We start from the raw sequence: 16514 nt of genomic DNA, 5'->3' as shown, positions 1-16514 counted from the left end.
GTACTTGTCATAGATATTACGGGCCTCCTCGTCTTCCATAATTTTCTTTGCTTGAAGAATGATTTTGAACATGTCCTCACGACCACCCTTGTCCGGATGACAAAGCATTGCTAACGTTTTGAAATGTTTCTGGATAGTACTGGTTGTGGCCCCCTGTGGCAGGAATAGAAGTTCATAAAAGTTTGGAGGTCGACTGAACGGGCTCTGCGCATTGATCGCCTCCAGCCTCCTCTGTATGACCTTCTTTGAGGTTTGCTCTGTTTTTACTCTACCCCTCAGCTTTCTATTGTCTATCTCGGCATTCTCCAACTCCCGAGCTAAACACTCCCGCTCGTCCACCAGAGCGATACATTCCCTTGTTTTTGTTTCGGCTACATTTGTAACCTCCTCCAACTCTTTCTTCAATGTTTCCAACTGCCTTCTGCAGGACTCCCGCTGATTCCCAGCGTATTCAAGTTGCCGTTGGGTCTCCAGCAATTGATCACCTAATCTTTGACTTTCAAGTTTAAACTGCCGGAGCTCCTCTTCGAGCCGAGCCCCGGCTGTTCCCAGCATTTCGCTGTTGTCAATCTTCTTTTGTTGTTCCTCGATTCTGTGTTGCATCTCATTTAACTCATCAACGCTAATTGCGGCTCTATCCACTATATTGGGTGGTTGCAGCTGCGTCAGTGGCACCACGTACCTCTTGTTTGAGGTTACACCAACAATCCGATACACTTGTTGCCTGACTATTGACCTCACTTCGAACAACTCGGGTAGATAGTAGCAATAATCACCGATTTTTGGTTCTGCCATTCCTACATATCATACACGTAAATTAGTCTAATGTATCAATTTCAATTTCTGTCATATCTGGTACAGATTTTGCCTTTTTTGCTTTTATAACAACGATGTTTGTTTCACCGTCACACCGTTCAACTGTCCTTTTTCTTGTCAATTCCTGTTCCTTTGTACGTTGTTTTAGATAATGAAAATAACCTAGTTCCCCCATTGGGTTAATGGGTTGCAGTGCAATTACAGGATTGGTGCCACTGCGTAGCATATCGATTGAAAAAAACACGCGTACCAAACAAAATATGATTTTAGATCCAATAAAAATAGTCATTAAACTGATGGTTATTTCCCTGGCCACATGCCAGATTTGTTTCATTTCATTACCCAAATATTCAAAAATCAGCAATTCATGCCACTGATTATTGTAATTTAAATCCGTGTTGAAATACTCTAGAGTCTCATGCTCATATAAACCTCCTTGTCCCAGGAAAACTTCTCTTCCTGTTATTGTCTTTCTCGAATGCCTTAACCTTTGGGCCCTTTTGCTAAGTTCCAGGTCCTTGTCATTGAAAAACCCTTCCATTGGCGCCGAAGTTGACCAATTGACGTTAACTCTATAATTAGGCATAACATTGGGTTTTTCAATTAATTGTATCCTTCGCCCATATGTTATCCATGACCCATTCTGCAATTCAAGAGCGTTCGGGTACATGGGGTTGCAATTAATTAGTGTGAAATTTCTATAGAATACTCTAGAAATGGGGTCCATGTATCTAATTATTTCTGAAGTGTTGTCAGAAAACACCCTAACTGGTACTTCCTCCGTACAAAACTGATTTTCGACAACATGTACGATTACTTTAGCGCACCTATGGACATATAGTATTCCTCCCGCTCTTTCTGCGTGTGTACCCAGAGCGTTTTGTTGACTTAAGAAAATTTGGTGTGAATTTCCGTTAATTGATGTCGTTAGAATCATAGCTCTGTGCAGTTTTTCTATGTGACAATTTAATAACTCTATTTCTTTCAGGTTTTCAAACATGCCTCGAAAATCCCACACAAAAAGTTGATCGAGTTTTATGTCCCTGAGATCTGTCTCAGATATATCTGTTGTTGAAAAATTTTGTTCCGTGGCCGTCAACTTTTCCGTTGTATAAAACAAATTTCTGTGGTTTGTTTCAAAAAGCAGAAAACTGTCTATTTGTTTTGTCTTGTTTTTCAACTGGACAACTAAATTTCTTTTTCTTTCTAATTTCCTCGTCAAGTACTTTTTGTTTCCAGCGTGGACTAGTTTTGCTGTTATCGAGTCTGAAAATTTAACGATCGTTAAGATGTTTGGTTTTTTGTCTTGGTCGAACAGATATTGTACTGAATCTATTTCAAATGTGTCTCCTTGATATAACAAGGTCTGCTCCTGTTTCAAAGGGTCTTTAAAATATAACCATGTTCCTTCATTTGCTTCCCTAGTTTCAATGAACAAAGTCCCCATGAAAATTTCTGCATTTATCATGATGTTACCTTTCTGTGTTTCGCCTTTTGGATTGATCCAATCCACGGGGTAGACATAATTCACTCCTTTCTCATTTCCGCCTTTCATGAAAGTTTTTGATATCTTCTGAACAAATTCAGCGTCGGTTCGGTCAATATTCATCTCGTTGAGGACTTCTTTGGGAGCATTGAATTCAAAATCACCAAGACCCGGTAACCGCGTTTTGTGTCCCTGCCATAGATTTTGACAGACTGACTCTTTTATTGGGTAAAACGTTGGAATTATTTGTGATTTTTCGTTTAAGTAAGTTGCGTCGTCATACCAACTACTTTTTTTCAGCACAGTTACCGTATATGCAGCCCTGTACATGCAGTATTTTAGTTTACTCATGCTGCTTTTGGCGTAGATCAGTCCTCCTTTGTTTACCTGCTCCTCATTTATATGTGAAGTTTCACATTTTGTCGGTTCCGTCATTGCAAATTTCTGCGTCTGTAGAATGTTCTCAAAATCATACCCCACAATCTCCAAGGATTGTGAAAAACTTAATATGCTAACCAACTGAAGAAGTTTCCAGTTCAGCTGCACGATCCAATGTGGGTTCCACGCACTCTGCATTTTGTCGTATCACCTTTTAAAAAAATACATCATTATCAAATTTTTCATCTGAATCGTTATCCTTGAATAAAAAATAGTCTTTCAGTTTCCGTGGTCTTGTTATTCCCGACGCACTTCTTGTCTGATATCGTCGTTCGGTGACATTTTGCGAAGTAGAAGCCGTGCTCCTATTTGGAAATTCTTCGCCTTCACTCCTCTCGGATGTTGACACCAGACTATCCCGCTTCTGCTGTGTGGCTACTTTGGGCGCAGGTATCTTGGTGCTTCTGCTCTTATTGTTGGTGTTAGTATTTATTGATTCTCTTGTACTCCCACCCATAGGTGTTTGAAACGATTCGTCTTTGACTGTCTCATTATGAGTTTCAGTATTAGGATTAATTTGACTAATATTTCCTTCAGGTTGAAATTCTCTTCTTTCTGTGTCATTCTGTTTTGGGGTCACCACTTCAATTTCCACAAAATCATTGTCCTCCGTAAGGTCGTTTTGTGTTATTTTCGGTTCAATCTTTCCCTTCTTAGGTTCTTTTTTATCGGTGGTAGCACTTCTACTGTTAAAACGTTTGAGTCGATCGTAGTGGACCTTCTGTTGTTTTTTTGTTTTCACATCCTCAATAACAAAGTTCAGATCGTTTATTATTTCACGTATTACCTGCGGTCCGCTGTAAAAGGATTTAAATTTCTTTGTCTGGCCAGTTTTTATTGTGGGGTTGAACACCATTACTAAATCACCTACTTCATATTGTGGTCCAAATGTGCTACGGTCATAGTAGGTTTTTTGTCTTTGTTGCTCCACATCCATGCTTTCCCGTACCAGCTCAGGGCACGTTTGTAGTTCATCTTTCAAGCAACCAACATAATCACTCAAAGTTGGGTAGATTTTGGTTTGTATTGTTTGATACATGCAATCAATCGGCAGCGCGCATGATCGTCCAAAAAGGAGGTAAAAGGGGCTGTACTTCGTAACAGAGTGAATTGATGATCTGTACGCCATCATTACAAGCGGAAGGTAGTCGCTCCAGGTGTTGTGATGTTCACCCACGTATTTTGCAAGACTCTCTTCGATTGTGCGATTGGTGCGCTCTATCATTGCGTTTCCTTGAGAGTGATAAGCTGTTGTTGAAGTCCTGTTAATTCCCAGCTCTTTACACATGTTCTTGAAAAGATTCGACATAAAATTACTGCCCTTGTCGCTATGAAGATTTGCCGGACAACCAAACCTTGAAACCCATACATTTACAAAGGCCTTAGCGACCGTTGAAGCTTCTTGGTTGCTCATGGGAACTGCTTCATACCATTTTGTAAATTGATCTCCAATTAACAGAATGTATTTGTTTCCGCTGGACTCGGGTAAAGGTCCCATAATGTCTAAGGCAACTTGCCAGAACGGATGACTTGGTTTCCACGTTGTCAGACTGTGTATGTGTTTCTGGTGTGGAGATTTCTTTTGACAGCATTCTTCGCAAGAACTTACCCACTCATGGACATCTTTTTTCATCCCGGGCCAGTAGAATCGTTCTCGAACCCGATCAAATGTCTTGGCCATACCAAAGTGTCCGCAATGTTCATGAAGGAAAGGTAGAATTTCTTTTAGAAGTGATCTCTGAATGACTATTTGTGTTAAGTTATTAATTTCGTCAATATGTTTCTGTCTCTTGATTAGATCATTTTCAATCCGTAAGTTTCTGAAATCAGTCCAAAGTTTCCACAGTGCCCTAGAGGCTCCTGCCATGTGTTTTCTTTGAGGGCGTTTCCCGTTCTCAATCCAGTTTCTCAGTATAATGAGGTCGGCTGCATTTTTCTGATGTTCAACTAGTTGTTCAACAGATTTCCCTAGTCCAATGGACCAGATATTTTTTTCTTCCGTATTTATTTGGTTCACTTGATTGCAGTCTTTGACTTGGTCTTCAGTCTGTGGAACTCTCGACAGACAGTCCGCGTGAGGGATCTTTTTTCCCGCTTCGTGTTTGATTTCAAAGTCAAACTGTCCGAGCTTTTCTATCCACCGGGCCAATAATCCGTCTGGTTCCTTAAAACTATATAACCACGTGAGGGCCCTATGGTCAGTAACAATTAAAAATTTTTGTCCAAGAAGATAATTTCTGAAGTGTTGAGTAAAATAAACTATTGCAAAAAGTTCTCGTTTTGTCGCAGAATAGTTTCGTTGACTTTTGCTGAGCGTTTTGCTAGCGTATGCAATAACTCTTTCACCCCATTGTTGTCTTTGGGAAATAATTGCGCCAATTCCAAACAAAGAGGCGTCGGTGGTTAACGTATAGGGATCCGTGTCATTCGGATAACCCAAAATCGGTGCTTTCTGTAAAGCTTGTTTTAGTTGTTCAACTGCTGATTCGCATTCCTTGCTCCAAGTAAAACGTTCTTTTTTGTTTAATAGCTTATAAAGCGGCTCTGCTATTTTTCCGAAATCTTGTATGAATCTTCTGTAAAAACCTACTAGTCCTAATATAGCTCTCAATTCTTTTATTGTTCGTGGGCTTTTCATTTTACTGACTGCCGCTACTTTCTCCGGATCCACTTCTACGCCTTTATTTGATACAATGTGTCCCAGGAAATGAATTTTTTCCTGAAAAAACCTGCATTTTGAGCCTTTTATTTTCAATCCAGCATCTTTAAGTCGCCCAAGTACGAGATCTAGGCGGTTGAGATGCTCCTCAAAGGATCTACCGAAGATGATTATGTCATCCAGGTATACTAGAGCCACTTCATAGGAGAGTCCCGACATGATCAATTCCGTTAAATTTTGAAAAGCTCCTGGCGCTGACGCCAAACCCATGGGTAGTCTCTTCCATTTGTAGAGTCCCATTGGAGTTACAAAGGCTGTCACGTTCTGTGACTCTTCATCAAGTGCCATTTGAGAATATCCCGATGTCAAATCGATATTGGAAAAGTAACAATTTCCATCTAGAGAATCAATAACGTCATTTATTCTTGGTAGCGGCCAACTGGTTTTCTCGATTTGTTTATTCAAACCTCTGTAATCTACAACTAGTCTGTAGCTACCATCTTTCTTCTTCACCAATATTGATGGTGCTGCCCAATACGAATGGGTTGGTTCAATTAATTTTGCATCCTCTAGATCTTCGACAATTTTTTTCATTGCTTTTCTTTTGTCAAAACTCATACTGCAATAACTTCTTCTGAACGGCTGTGCATCTTTGTTGAGTTTAATCTGGTGTTTAATTTTGTCACAATATCCTAAGTCATTTGAGTTTCGTGAGAAGACTTGTTGATGTCTCGTGAACAATTCCTGTACTTTCTCTTTCTGCTGGTCATTTAGTTTAGAACCTTCCAAGTTTGCGTGTTTTCCCATTTGAAAAGTTTCTAATGTTTTTGGCTTATTTTGATTTGTGAAAATTCCATTCACAACTAAGTTCTGTTTGTTTTCAAAGTAAGTTCCCACTTTAGTGCTTTTATACACGGTTACTGGTGCGTCCGTTAGATTTAACACTTTTATCAAACTCCAACCATCTTCCATTGATATCATACAGGCGGCTAAAAGCAAACCAGTCTTTAGTTCAAAATCTCCAATTGCTTCCACTAATCCTTCCACTCCCGGAATTTCTTCTCCGTTTTCATCAGCTAATCTAATTTTCATTAGATTTTCGTTTTTACTCTGTATATAAGTGTTTTGTCCCGCAATTGCAAAAACTTGAACACCTTGCGTTTTCTCTGTGGTGAGCGGTATTGAAACTTTAAAGTGACTGCTATATAGTTTCTCTTCGTGTAAGTTCAATACGCATTTATTGGTTTTCAGGAAATCAATTCCCAGTAGACATTCTATACCTTCGTCTGCCGTTATCACAAACTCTTGTTCGACCTCCGGTAGTCTGGGTTGCATCTGTACCAAAAGCGTTACTCTGCCTATTATTTTGACAGCTGAGTTATTGGCTGTTAACACTCGTTTTGTGTATGTTTGTACAATTCCCGGTTTTCCCAGTTTTTCGTATGTGGACCAGCTCAAAAGCGATATACTACTTCCACTGTCTATTAATCCAACGCATCTGTTCCCATGAAGTATGATTTCTGCGTTTAGATATTTAATTGTGTTTGTCGAACAAACTCTAATGACATTGCAGTTCTCGGTGGTTTTCTTTTTAAAAGGGCAGTTTCTTTTCAAGTGTTGGGAACTTCCACATAGGAAACAATTTCGACAATTCCTCGAAAGGTGTCCTTCTTGTCCACAAGCTCTACACTTGAAACCCTGCCTGTCGTTCCTCCTAGACGGTTCCTCTCTTCCAAAAGATCTGTCTCGGTGACTAGGTCCTGGCGTTGGAAATCGCCGCCGATCGTTAAACCCACGATCTTGTTGCTGTCCTCTGTCACGTCTGTCGTCACCCCAGCGTCCCCGGGAACCACTTCGCTCCCTAGATTGGTTTCGACGGTTTTCTCGCTGTTTGTCATCTACTGACAATTGGTTCACAAGCTTGGTGACGGCCTCCACTAAATCTTTTGTTTCATCTCGTCTAATTACCGCAACTTTTGGTGTTTGCTCTTCCTCCTCTATTCTTGTTACAGCTTCCAGATGCAATGCTCTTTCCAAAACTGTTTCAATTTTCATATCCTTGTCGCCGATTTGCTTTCTGAGGTCTAACCTCACCTGACTATGGTTGATTCCTTCTAGAAATCCTCTCAGAACGAGATGGTCTCTAATGTCTTGCGACTCCGTTGGGTAAGCTTTCAAAGCCAACTGCTTTAAATCTCCCAAAAAATCAGTCAGTTTTTCTCCTGGTTGCTGTACGCGGCGAGCTAGCCGTCCCCGGAAAACGACCGGTTTTTCGCTGTAGTGTTCTCGAAAAGCTTTAACGCATTCATCATAATTTTCTCGTGTAGCTTGCGGTAGAGTGCGATAGAACTCTATGGCAGATTTTTGTAGCCTAAGTGCAAAGTAATGCGGCCGTTCATCAACTTCGCGAGCCGGATCTCCTTCAGTTCTTTTCCACTTTTGTAGTTCCGCTAATAGCTCAAAATGCGTCACGTAACTTTCCAAGTCGTTTGAACCGGTAAATGCTTCCGGTAATAGCATTCTAGAGGTTGAGCCCGTTGCCATTTTATCGTTCCCCTACTTGTATCGTGCCCTTTTAAAACTTTGTTAAGTTGTTGAAATTAATAGTTTCTATAAAATAATTGTCAAGTAGATCGTCACCGGCAGGTGTTTTCTATTTTTAACTTCGAATTCCTATAGCACTCTCTGTTTTTTTTTTTTACTGTTTAAAAACTTTTCTCTATAAAAATCTAACGCTTATTTCAATACGGTATTTCTCTTTTTTTTTACTTATTTATTTATTTTCCTTTATTTTCAAGGAAGTTTTAATTTACAGTTTTATAGACAACTGTCCCACCTGATTTCTGTTTTTTTTTTAATATAATTTTGGCTGAACTTCGATTTTCCTTGTTTTATTGATGTTTTTAATATATTTTCTTTTCTATTTACGGCAAGGATGATATTAGGTGCTTTAGTTTTCTTTTAATTTCCCCTGCTTATTGTTACCTGATCAACTTTTTTCGCTTTATATTCTCTTTTTTTTTTAATGGTAGTTTCAGAAAAAGTCAATATATAACTTTCAGCAACTGTTTCAATTGATTCAACAAGGCGACTATCACGCACCGTTTTTTTTTTTTCCGATGGTTATGCCGCTCGTTTTCTAGAACTCAATTTAGCAACTAAGGTCCAAAAAAAATATTTCCTTGAATGATAGGAATTACGCAGTTGCAATCAGTTTCAATTACAAACGACAAAAACAAGAAAGAACTCTTTATTTCTACTCACTTGGTATGATGCGGTCTTTCCTCACAGAGAAGTTTCTGTCTCCACCAACGAGTAAAAGATAGCACCACGCGAGTAAATTCCCACTTGCTTTCCTGCGACTGATGTCCTGTGACTGATGTCCCCTGCTGTGGCTTCTGCAATTGACTCCCACACAAATTGGTGGAAATGGGTGGTAATTGAAAGATTTGATATCCCAAATCTTTGTGTTAGTATCGAGAAAAATTCGATTCTCGGAGTTTTTGGGGTTAAAGTGCTTTTTATTTGCGTCTCCCTACCGACAAATTTGTTAAAGATTTTAAAATGTTAACTTTCCTTTAAATCTCTGTCGCCAGTGTAATATCCGTGCACTGTCAACGGTTACGGTTTGGGTTGGATGTTATTCCTAAGCACTTTAAACCTCGGAGTTACTGAGGAAAATTTTCCAAGTTTCAGACTTGAATTTAATGGAGCAAATGTAAAAGTTCAATCAGTTTAATACAAAATTAGATCAATTGCTTGTAAATATTAGAAGGTTTGTGAAGATGAGAGATGTAAAGCAATTAAAGAGAGGCAGCTCGATTGTGTAAGGTTTAGGTTTGAATATGTTCTTTGGTTTTCAGTCCTATCAATGGTTAATTAATCTTAGGTTATTTTTACCCATTTTCGTTAATCTCCGTGGGATTTTCTCATAGTTATTTTCTACCGCATGGGTCCCTGTTAGTTAAACTAACAGATAACAGGTTTACCTGCTTGACGAATCCCGTCATGAACAAACATTCCTTGACATGTCCCGTCAAGATTAAATTATATGATGATTCCCATCATTATTTATGATGCTTTCTCTATATTGTTAAAATCCGGTTTACTATTAGTAACCATCTCTTTTTGTTCTGCTTTTTGTTTATGAAAATTTCGAATTATGCGCTTAATATGTAATTTATGAGCATGTCATACATTATGGTTCACTATAAGACAATTTTGGCCGATCGATATATTCATGGTAGAGAGTTGAGACTGGTATCATTAGAAAGCTTGTCCAGTGTAGAATATGGAAAAAATATTTTTCTTAATTTCAATTTTTACAGGGAGTTATCGAGGTTTAAACTTCTGAGAAAAATAGTGAATTGGGTTGTTTTTACTAATATTTTTCGGAATTTTGGCCTAAATTTTTGTCAATTTTGCTAAAATTTAATAGAAATAAGAATAGTTTTGATATTATTGTTAAAGACAAAAAAAATATTGTCGAAAATTCTGGCTAAGTATTTCAAAATTCAGCCTTTTTCATCAAAAACAGCACGCAATAAGCTTTTTTAGTCCACTTTGATTAAATTTGCTGGAAAAACAAGCCCCAGAACACCACTAATACAATCTTTTTAGACTCCAAAGGGGCTATTTCTTCTTCAACTTCCGTTGAGTATGCTCTGTAATTAAATCTTTGCGCTTTTTTGCTAACTTTACTCTTTGATTATCAAAAACGCAGCATTTATTTTTGATTCTTAAACTAAAAACATATCTATATCTAACATTAAAAAAATTAAGTGTTTTTTATGGACGAACAGCATTAGCAGAGCTAGTTTTGGACCAATCTTGGACTGTTACATTCCAAAAACGAATTGGATTGTAATCATTTTCTCTTTTTTTTTACAAAAATCAACTTTGTTTTACATATTAATTAATTAACAGAAAATTTCAAATCAAAGATCAGTAGTGATAGAATCAATTCGACTCCTGATTAGCTCTAAATTATTGTGTCTAGTTTGTTTCTTCAAAGCTTATAGAAATTTTGACTTCTAAGAATATTTGATTTTTAAATAAATAGTGATTGTTGAAGTTTTCCTCCATTTTGCTCTTTATTGGGTCAAATTGTATCTTAGTGACAGCAATGAAAGAATGCCTATTCTTTCTACTGAACTCAAATTCAATCTTTATGGTGGTTTTTCACCTTAAGTTATGGTTTGCTGGCTTTGATATTACCAGATTTCACATTTTTTCTTTTCAGGTATTTGCCCATTTTTCAAGTTTTCTATTTTTTTTATTATCAAGTTAATGACTGTTCATATATCACATAATTGGAGTTTAAAAAAACACAATCTATGATATCAGGGATGTGATATCATATGATATATTAAGGATAAAGACTCTGGTTTTAACGGCGTCGACGATACTTTCTCAAAAAAATTAATCGAATTTTTAAATTTTGTCTTTGAATTTCGTTTTTACTTTGTTTTTTTAGTTGTATGAAAATTCTTGTACAATGACCTGGTTTCATTGGCTCTTCATGCAAGAATAGATGGGCTGATATTCTGACATTAGTTGATAGCTGATGGCTTCCATGAGTTTGAAAAGAATTGTTTTCCAAACGAAACAAAAACACTTCAACTTCGCAATTTTTTTCTTTTTATAGTCTGTTTGTTACCTAGTCTCATTATTTACAGACCAAAAATGATAATATCGTTGTCAAGGGAGGGCCTCAAATGGATTGGTGCCACAAAATCTAATATTTATAAATTTATCATTATGACTTTACTGGCTTTGACACGAGTTCTTCACAAAAAAGTAAACTAATTTTTGATTTTTGTCATATTTTACCATCTTTTAGCAGACGTAAGATATTTTCTGGATAAATGCAGGTCTCAGGAGCTTCCTTTGGAAAAATAAACGAACCCATTTATTATTGCATTTTGAAAATAATTTGTTTTTGTTCTTTATTGTCTAATTGTTACCAAGCCTTATTATGGACTGGTCCCCTATCTTTTCTGGTGAATTACAAGTTATTTTTTAGTTTCAGTTTTATCTGATGCTGTTTTCAATTTGTTATTGAGTTTTTGTTTTTTAAAACTGACGTAAATTTCTTGATGTAATTAACGTTTGTTGTTGTTTTGTGATTTTGATGTTCGTGTTGACTCGCTTTCTTAATATTGGCATATCTCATCAATCTAATGCATCAGTTTTACTCCAAGGAAAGTTGCCTCAGAGGCTATCCTTGCATTCATACACCAATTTTTTTTGAAAAATACTTGAATTTTTGGGGGTTTTCTATCTGTTCCTCATTTGGTAGACAATTATGCCAGAACTGTGGATGAGCGGGGTCAAAACTTTATGTGCAATCGCACATTACTGAGCCTCCATGTTTAAATTTAAAATGAAGCTTTTTCACAGTTGCTTGCATTTTCAAGATTGCGCTAAAACTCTACAAATGATTAATTGCAGAATTAAAAATCAGTACAGTTTAAAAAAGTACTACAAATTCATTTTTTTACGTTTCCGATGTTTAATAATTTTTTCCCAATAAATCAAAATTATAACTTTCAAATGCATTAAAAACTTCAAAACACTCATACCATTGTCGATGTCATTATTTGATTTTAATTTTGAAGCTAGCACAATTTGACGTTTGAAATATGATTGGAGAAGTTTTTTGCAGGTTGAGGTAGTTCGTATCACCCGCGACAACTTCCCAGGATAGATGTCGCTAAATAAACAATTATTCCAAATGACGCATCCATAAAAATAGGAATTGATTTTTGTTAAAACTAACAGGAAACAAGATATTTGAAGCAGAACTTGCCGAATAGGGACTGCTGTCATCTGAGCTATAAAATAATTATTTCGAATGACTTTGGAGTAATTGTAGCCCTAAAATTTTTATGTCTCGGGTACAATGGTAGTGAGTTCCACTCAACGATACATGACGAAGGAATGATTTAGAAGAGAATGAAAGAGATGTTATATTCCCAAAAGAGTTTTCTGATTAGTATTCATGTTTAATCTATGGGGCGGTACGTAATTGAAGATGGTTTTGAAAAGTTTTTTTGCCAATTTTGCATTTATCTGAGGGGTTCTTTACATTTCTCTTGGGACCAATTACTTGCGACAACCGGTATTCTGGATGCTCAATTCAAGAAGCCTACGAGAATTATATATGCCAGAAATCAAGTCCTTTCGTGCAAGCAGCGAGATGATGAATGCATACCCGCGCTTTTGCAGCCACAACAATTGCCTGTTGAGGGCTGTGAATACACACACTTCGACGTGCAGCAACACTAGGACATAATAATATGTGATGGTTCAGTGTCTGGTCTTAAATCTTATGCAATACGTGTTCAAGTTTGGAGATGGTGGCCTCGGAAGCTTCGCCTGAGAAATACATTTCACAACCTAATGCAATCGAAGTATCAGCAAATTTGTCCCACCCATTCAATGCCAGCTCAGACACTCCGCCATTAACATCTGTTGCACCCGTCGGAAATATTGCTTCTGTCAAAAAAACTAATAGCTCTACCTTTTAAGGTTTCGAGTCCTAAATGGAGATTTTGTGGCTTGGAGGAACATCCACGTGCTCAATGCACAGCGCGACGAAGTACCTGACTGAAATGCGGCAAACAAGGGCATTGGTCTGCAGCGTTTGAGCCAACTGTTGCAACTGTTGCTTCAGATGACGACAAACAAGCAGCTTGTGTACCATGCAGTGTAAAGACAATGAATTAAGTGACAAGGTCTCCCAATGAAATCAACGACAAAATTTTTATTGGCAAAGACTGCTCTCTTCCTGTTAGAGCGCTTATTGAACCTGGTTCCACTCAATTTTTTACAACGGCTAGTGTGTGTTAGCAGTTGCAAATACAAATCCAGCCATTGATGTCCAAAAACTCGTCTCGCAAACAGAGGAGAACTTCCAGTTCTTGGAGTTTGTAATGCTTTAGTGAACATGAATAACTATTATTATACTGTTTACTTTTCTGTAGTTAGTCACTTAATTTGTAGCGCAATCATTGGCATCGATGTACTCTTACAACGTGAAACAGACTTACTTAAGTTTGGAAGAAAGACGACTCAGTTGGACTTTTCTAATTTGGCTGCTAATATAGAAAGTAACGAGTTTAGACCAATGATTATTGACCCACCGAAGATAATTTCTGACGATGTTCGTAAATTTAAGACAATCACAACAATACCCAGACACTCCATCAAAGGAGATTTTAAATTTATGCAAATTGAAATTTCGGATCTGCTATAAAAAAGAATAGTTCGTTGCTCAACTTCTCCATGGTGATCTCAGGCGTTTGATGGAAGGGGCCAAAAATGACGCACTGTACTTGACTAATCCATGAAATTTAAAGTATTTAAAAATCATTCAGCGTAAACGTTTCCGAATATGGAAGAACTGCTGAAGAACATTTCTGAGAAACAAATTTTCCCAGAGATTGATTTAAAGAGCGCTTATCATATGGTACCATTGAAAGAAAAATGCTGTTCATAGTTTATGAAGGTGGTGGAAAACTTAACGAATTTAATCGTCTTCCTTTTGGGGTAACTAACACGGAACCTGTATTTCAGAGATTTATAGACAATTCCGTTGACCGAAACAAGTTACAAAAGGGCATAGCCTTTCGTTGACAATAGAATAATTGGCGGACGATCCAAAGAAGAACATGACGAGAACGTTTAAGCCTTTCTTCTTGCTGCCGAAATACAGGGAACCACTTTAAAATTGGACAAATATCATTTCTGTGTAAGGCAATTTCGATTGTTGGCCACGTCGTCTAAGCAGATTCGAAGCGCCGGGATCCAGAGATTATGGGCTCTGAAAGAGTATCTTTTTCCAGGCCATTCGAAAGCATTGCAACGTTTATTTGGATTTTTGCCAATGATGCAAAATGGGTCCCGCAATACTCGAAAAGAAATCAGCCGCTCTTAGAAGATCAAAAGCAATGAGTTTTTCAGCTGTTCCACTGTTCCACTGATTTCACCTGTCAATTTTCGTATCAACGACATCAAGTCGCAAATCGTTGATGCATGTTTATTACTGCCCCGTAGAGATGCCCTATTGCCCCGTAGGTACGCCATTGGTTCATCATTATCCCAAAAAAGTAGATCAGGAGCGTTATCACTCAAAGATTATCACAGTGTGTGCGGAATTTTTTGCTGAGGAAAAGAAACTCTTAGCCATTATTGAATATTTCAGAAAGTTTTCCACTTTATGGTTGACATTTCCGATTACGGTGACCACCGATTAAAAGAGCATTGCACTTATTTGCAGCAAAAATCAAAAATAAAGACCCAGAAGCTCCGCCGCTGGTGAATCGAACTTGCCTAATATCGCTTTAGTATTGAATAAAGACCTGTAGACGAAACTATAGGAGGTGACGCTCTCCCGAGCATTGCTAACATAAAGATGGAGCGCAATTTTTTGTTATTTTCTTTGCACGATAAATAAGCACATCCTGGAGTGACTAGTATTGGGCACTACGTCAATTCTAGAGCTTACCGCACACTCACGAGAACGTAAAACAAGTTATCGCCCAATGCGACACCTGTCGGCAATTTAAACCCAAATTTTTCAAGCCGAGCCGGCCTCATCATATTATTGAGGACCTAAAACCATTTGACAGGATATCGATTGATCCATTTGATCCCAAGATTCCGTTATTCAAGTCAAGTATCGACTTTTTGGTTACCGTTATAGACGAATTAAGTAGATTTCCCTATGCCTACCCCATTAAGGATGTTACAGCAAACACTATTATTAGGTGCTTCTCGCTATTATTTGATATAATGGGCTATCCAGGTTTCATTCACTCTGGTTGTGGAGAACAAATTCAAGGTTTTCTGCTCAGAAAGAGGAATTGCCAAATTGCGTACATCGCCGTCCCGAACGTAACAATGGAGCTATCTGGAAGGCTGCTAACTGCAATTTGATTCCATGAAACTTCCTCAGAACCACTGGGAAACTCTTCTTGGGGAGCCATATTCTTCAATTAGAGGGTTACTTTTCATCAGCACAAATGAAATCCCTCACTGGCAACTTTTGCGTTTTCCGCAGAAAGACTATGAAAATTTTATTTTCCCATATTGGTTGTTTAAAGGCAATACAGCGTATCTGAACAACTTCATACGAAGCAAATCCGATCCTCTTGTGTAGGCTGTAAAAATAGCAGACAATATTAGTAAGAATGTTGTCCAAGTCCAATGTCCTAGTGGACGGGAAAACACTGTCTTTCCTCGAGACTTTGCTCCATCTTCAAAATGTTATTCAGACACGGCACTAAATGAGCAGCAAGCTGTTGTTTCCGAAGAAACAAATAACACATCCGACTCACCGAACAAAACCATTACAGTGCAGCTGTTGGGGGATGTCGATGTTCCTAATGGTGAAACCCCTGAATTGGTAAAAAAGTGTCCGAAGTGCTCGAGAAAGAGCTCGAGAAAGCGCTCGAAAAAGCTTATAATCCGATGGCACGGCATGAAGTGGAATTATGACGACCTGGACGCCTGAGAAATAGACCAACGATTTTAAATGATTACGTTGGACTTTAAAAATTTGATTTTAACGATAACTGAGTATTTTTTGTTGTATCGTAATCACATGTTCAATACAATGACTTATATTTATGTGTTTGTGTTTCAGTTGTTGAATAAGAGCTTGATATCAGCGGTGTTTCATCTGAGCAACACGACAATGAATACCATTTGCATGTCAGAGAGTTTTTTCATTTTGCTCGCAAAATTTTGTGTAGGGTTGCCTCTGTATTTTAGAAAATTTGTTGTTTTATCTTGAGATTCAGTCTGTTTTTTTAATGCTCTTTTGGTGTTGATTTCAATCGATCTTTCTTTGAAGGCCTTCGTATTCTTGATCCTTCGATTTCGGCCATTTTTTTTTCTAGGGTTACTCCGAATTTGTGCTAACCCTAAATATTTCTCTGGTGAGTTTTTGCTTTTTTTGACATGCACAAAAATTTTCTATTGTTATGAGTTGCCCTATTGTGCGTCAGGTATCCGGAATTCTTCCTTCAATGTCAATAGTGGAGCCACGACATTCAACAAGATGTTGACCCAAATTTTGACTCAGTTTTATGCATCAGCAAGTTGAAG

Source organism: Convolutriloba macropyga, chromosome 2 (assembly GCF_964194025.1).
Source record: "Convolutriloba macropyga chromosome 2, txConMacr16.3, whole genome shotgun sequence".
Classification (NCBI taxonomy): domain Eukaryota; kingdom Metazoa; phylum Xenacoelomorpha; order Acoela; family Convolutidae; genus Convolutriloba; species Convolutriloba macropyga.
Note: the sequence above shows the minus strand (reverse complement) of the source record.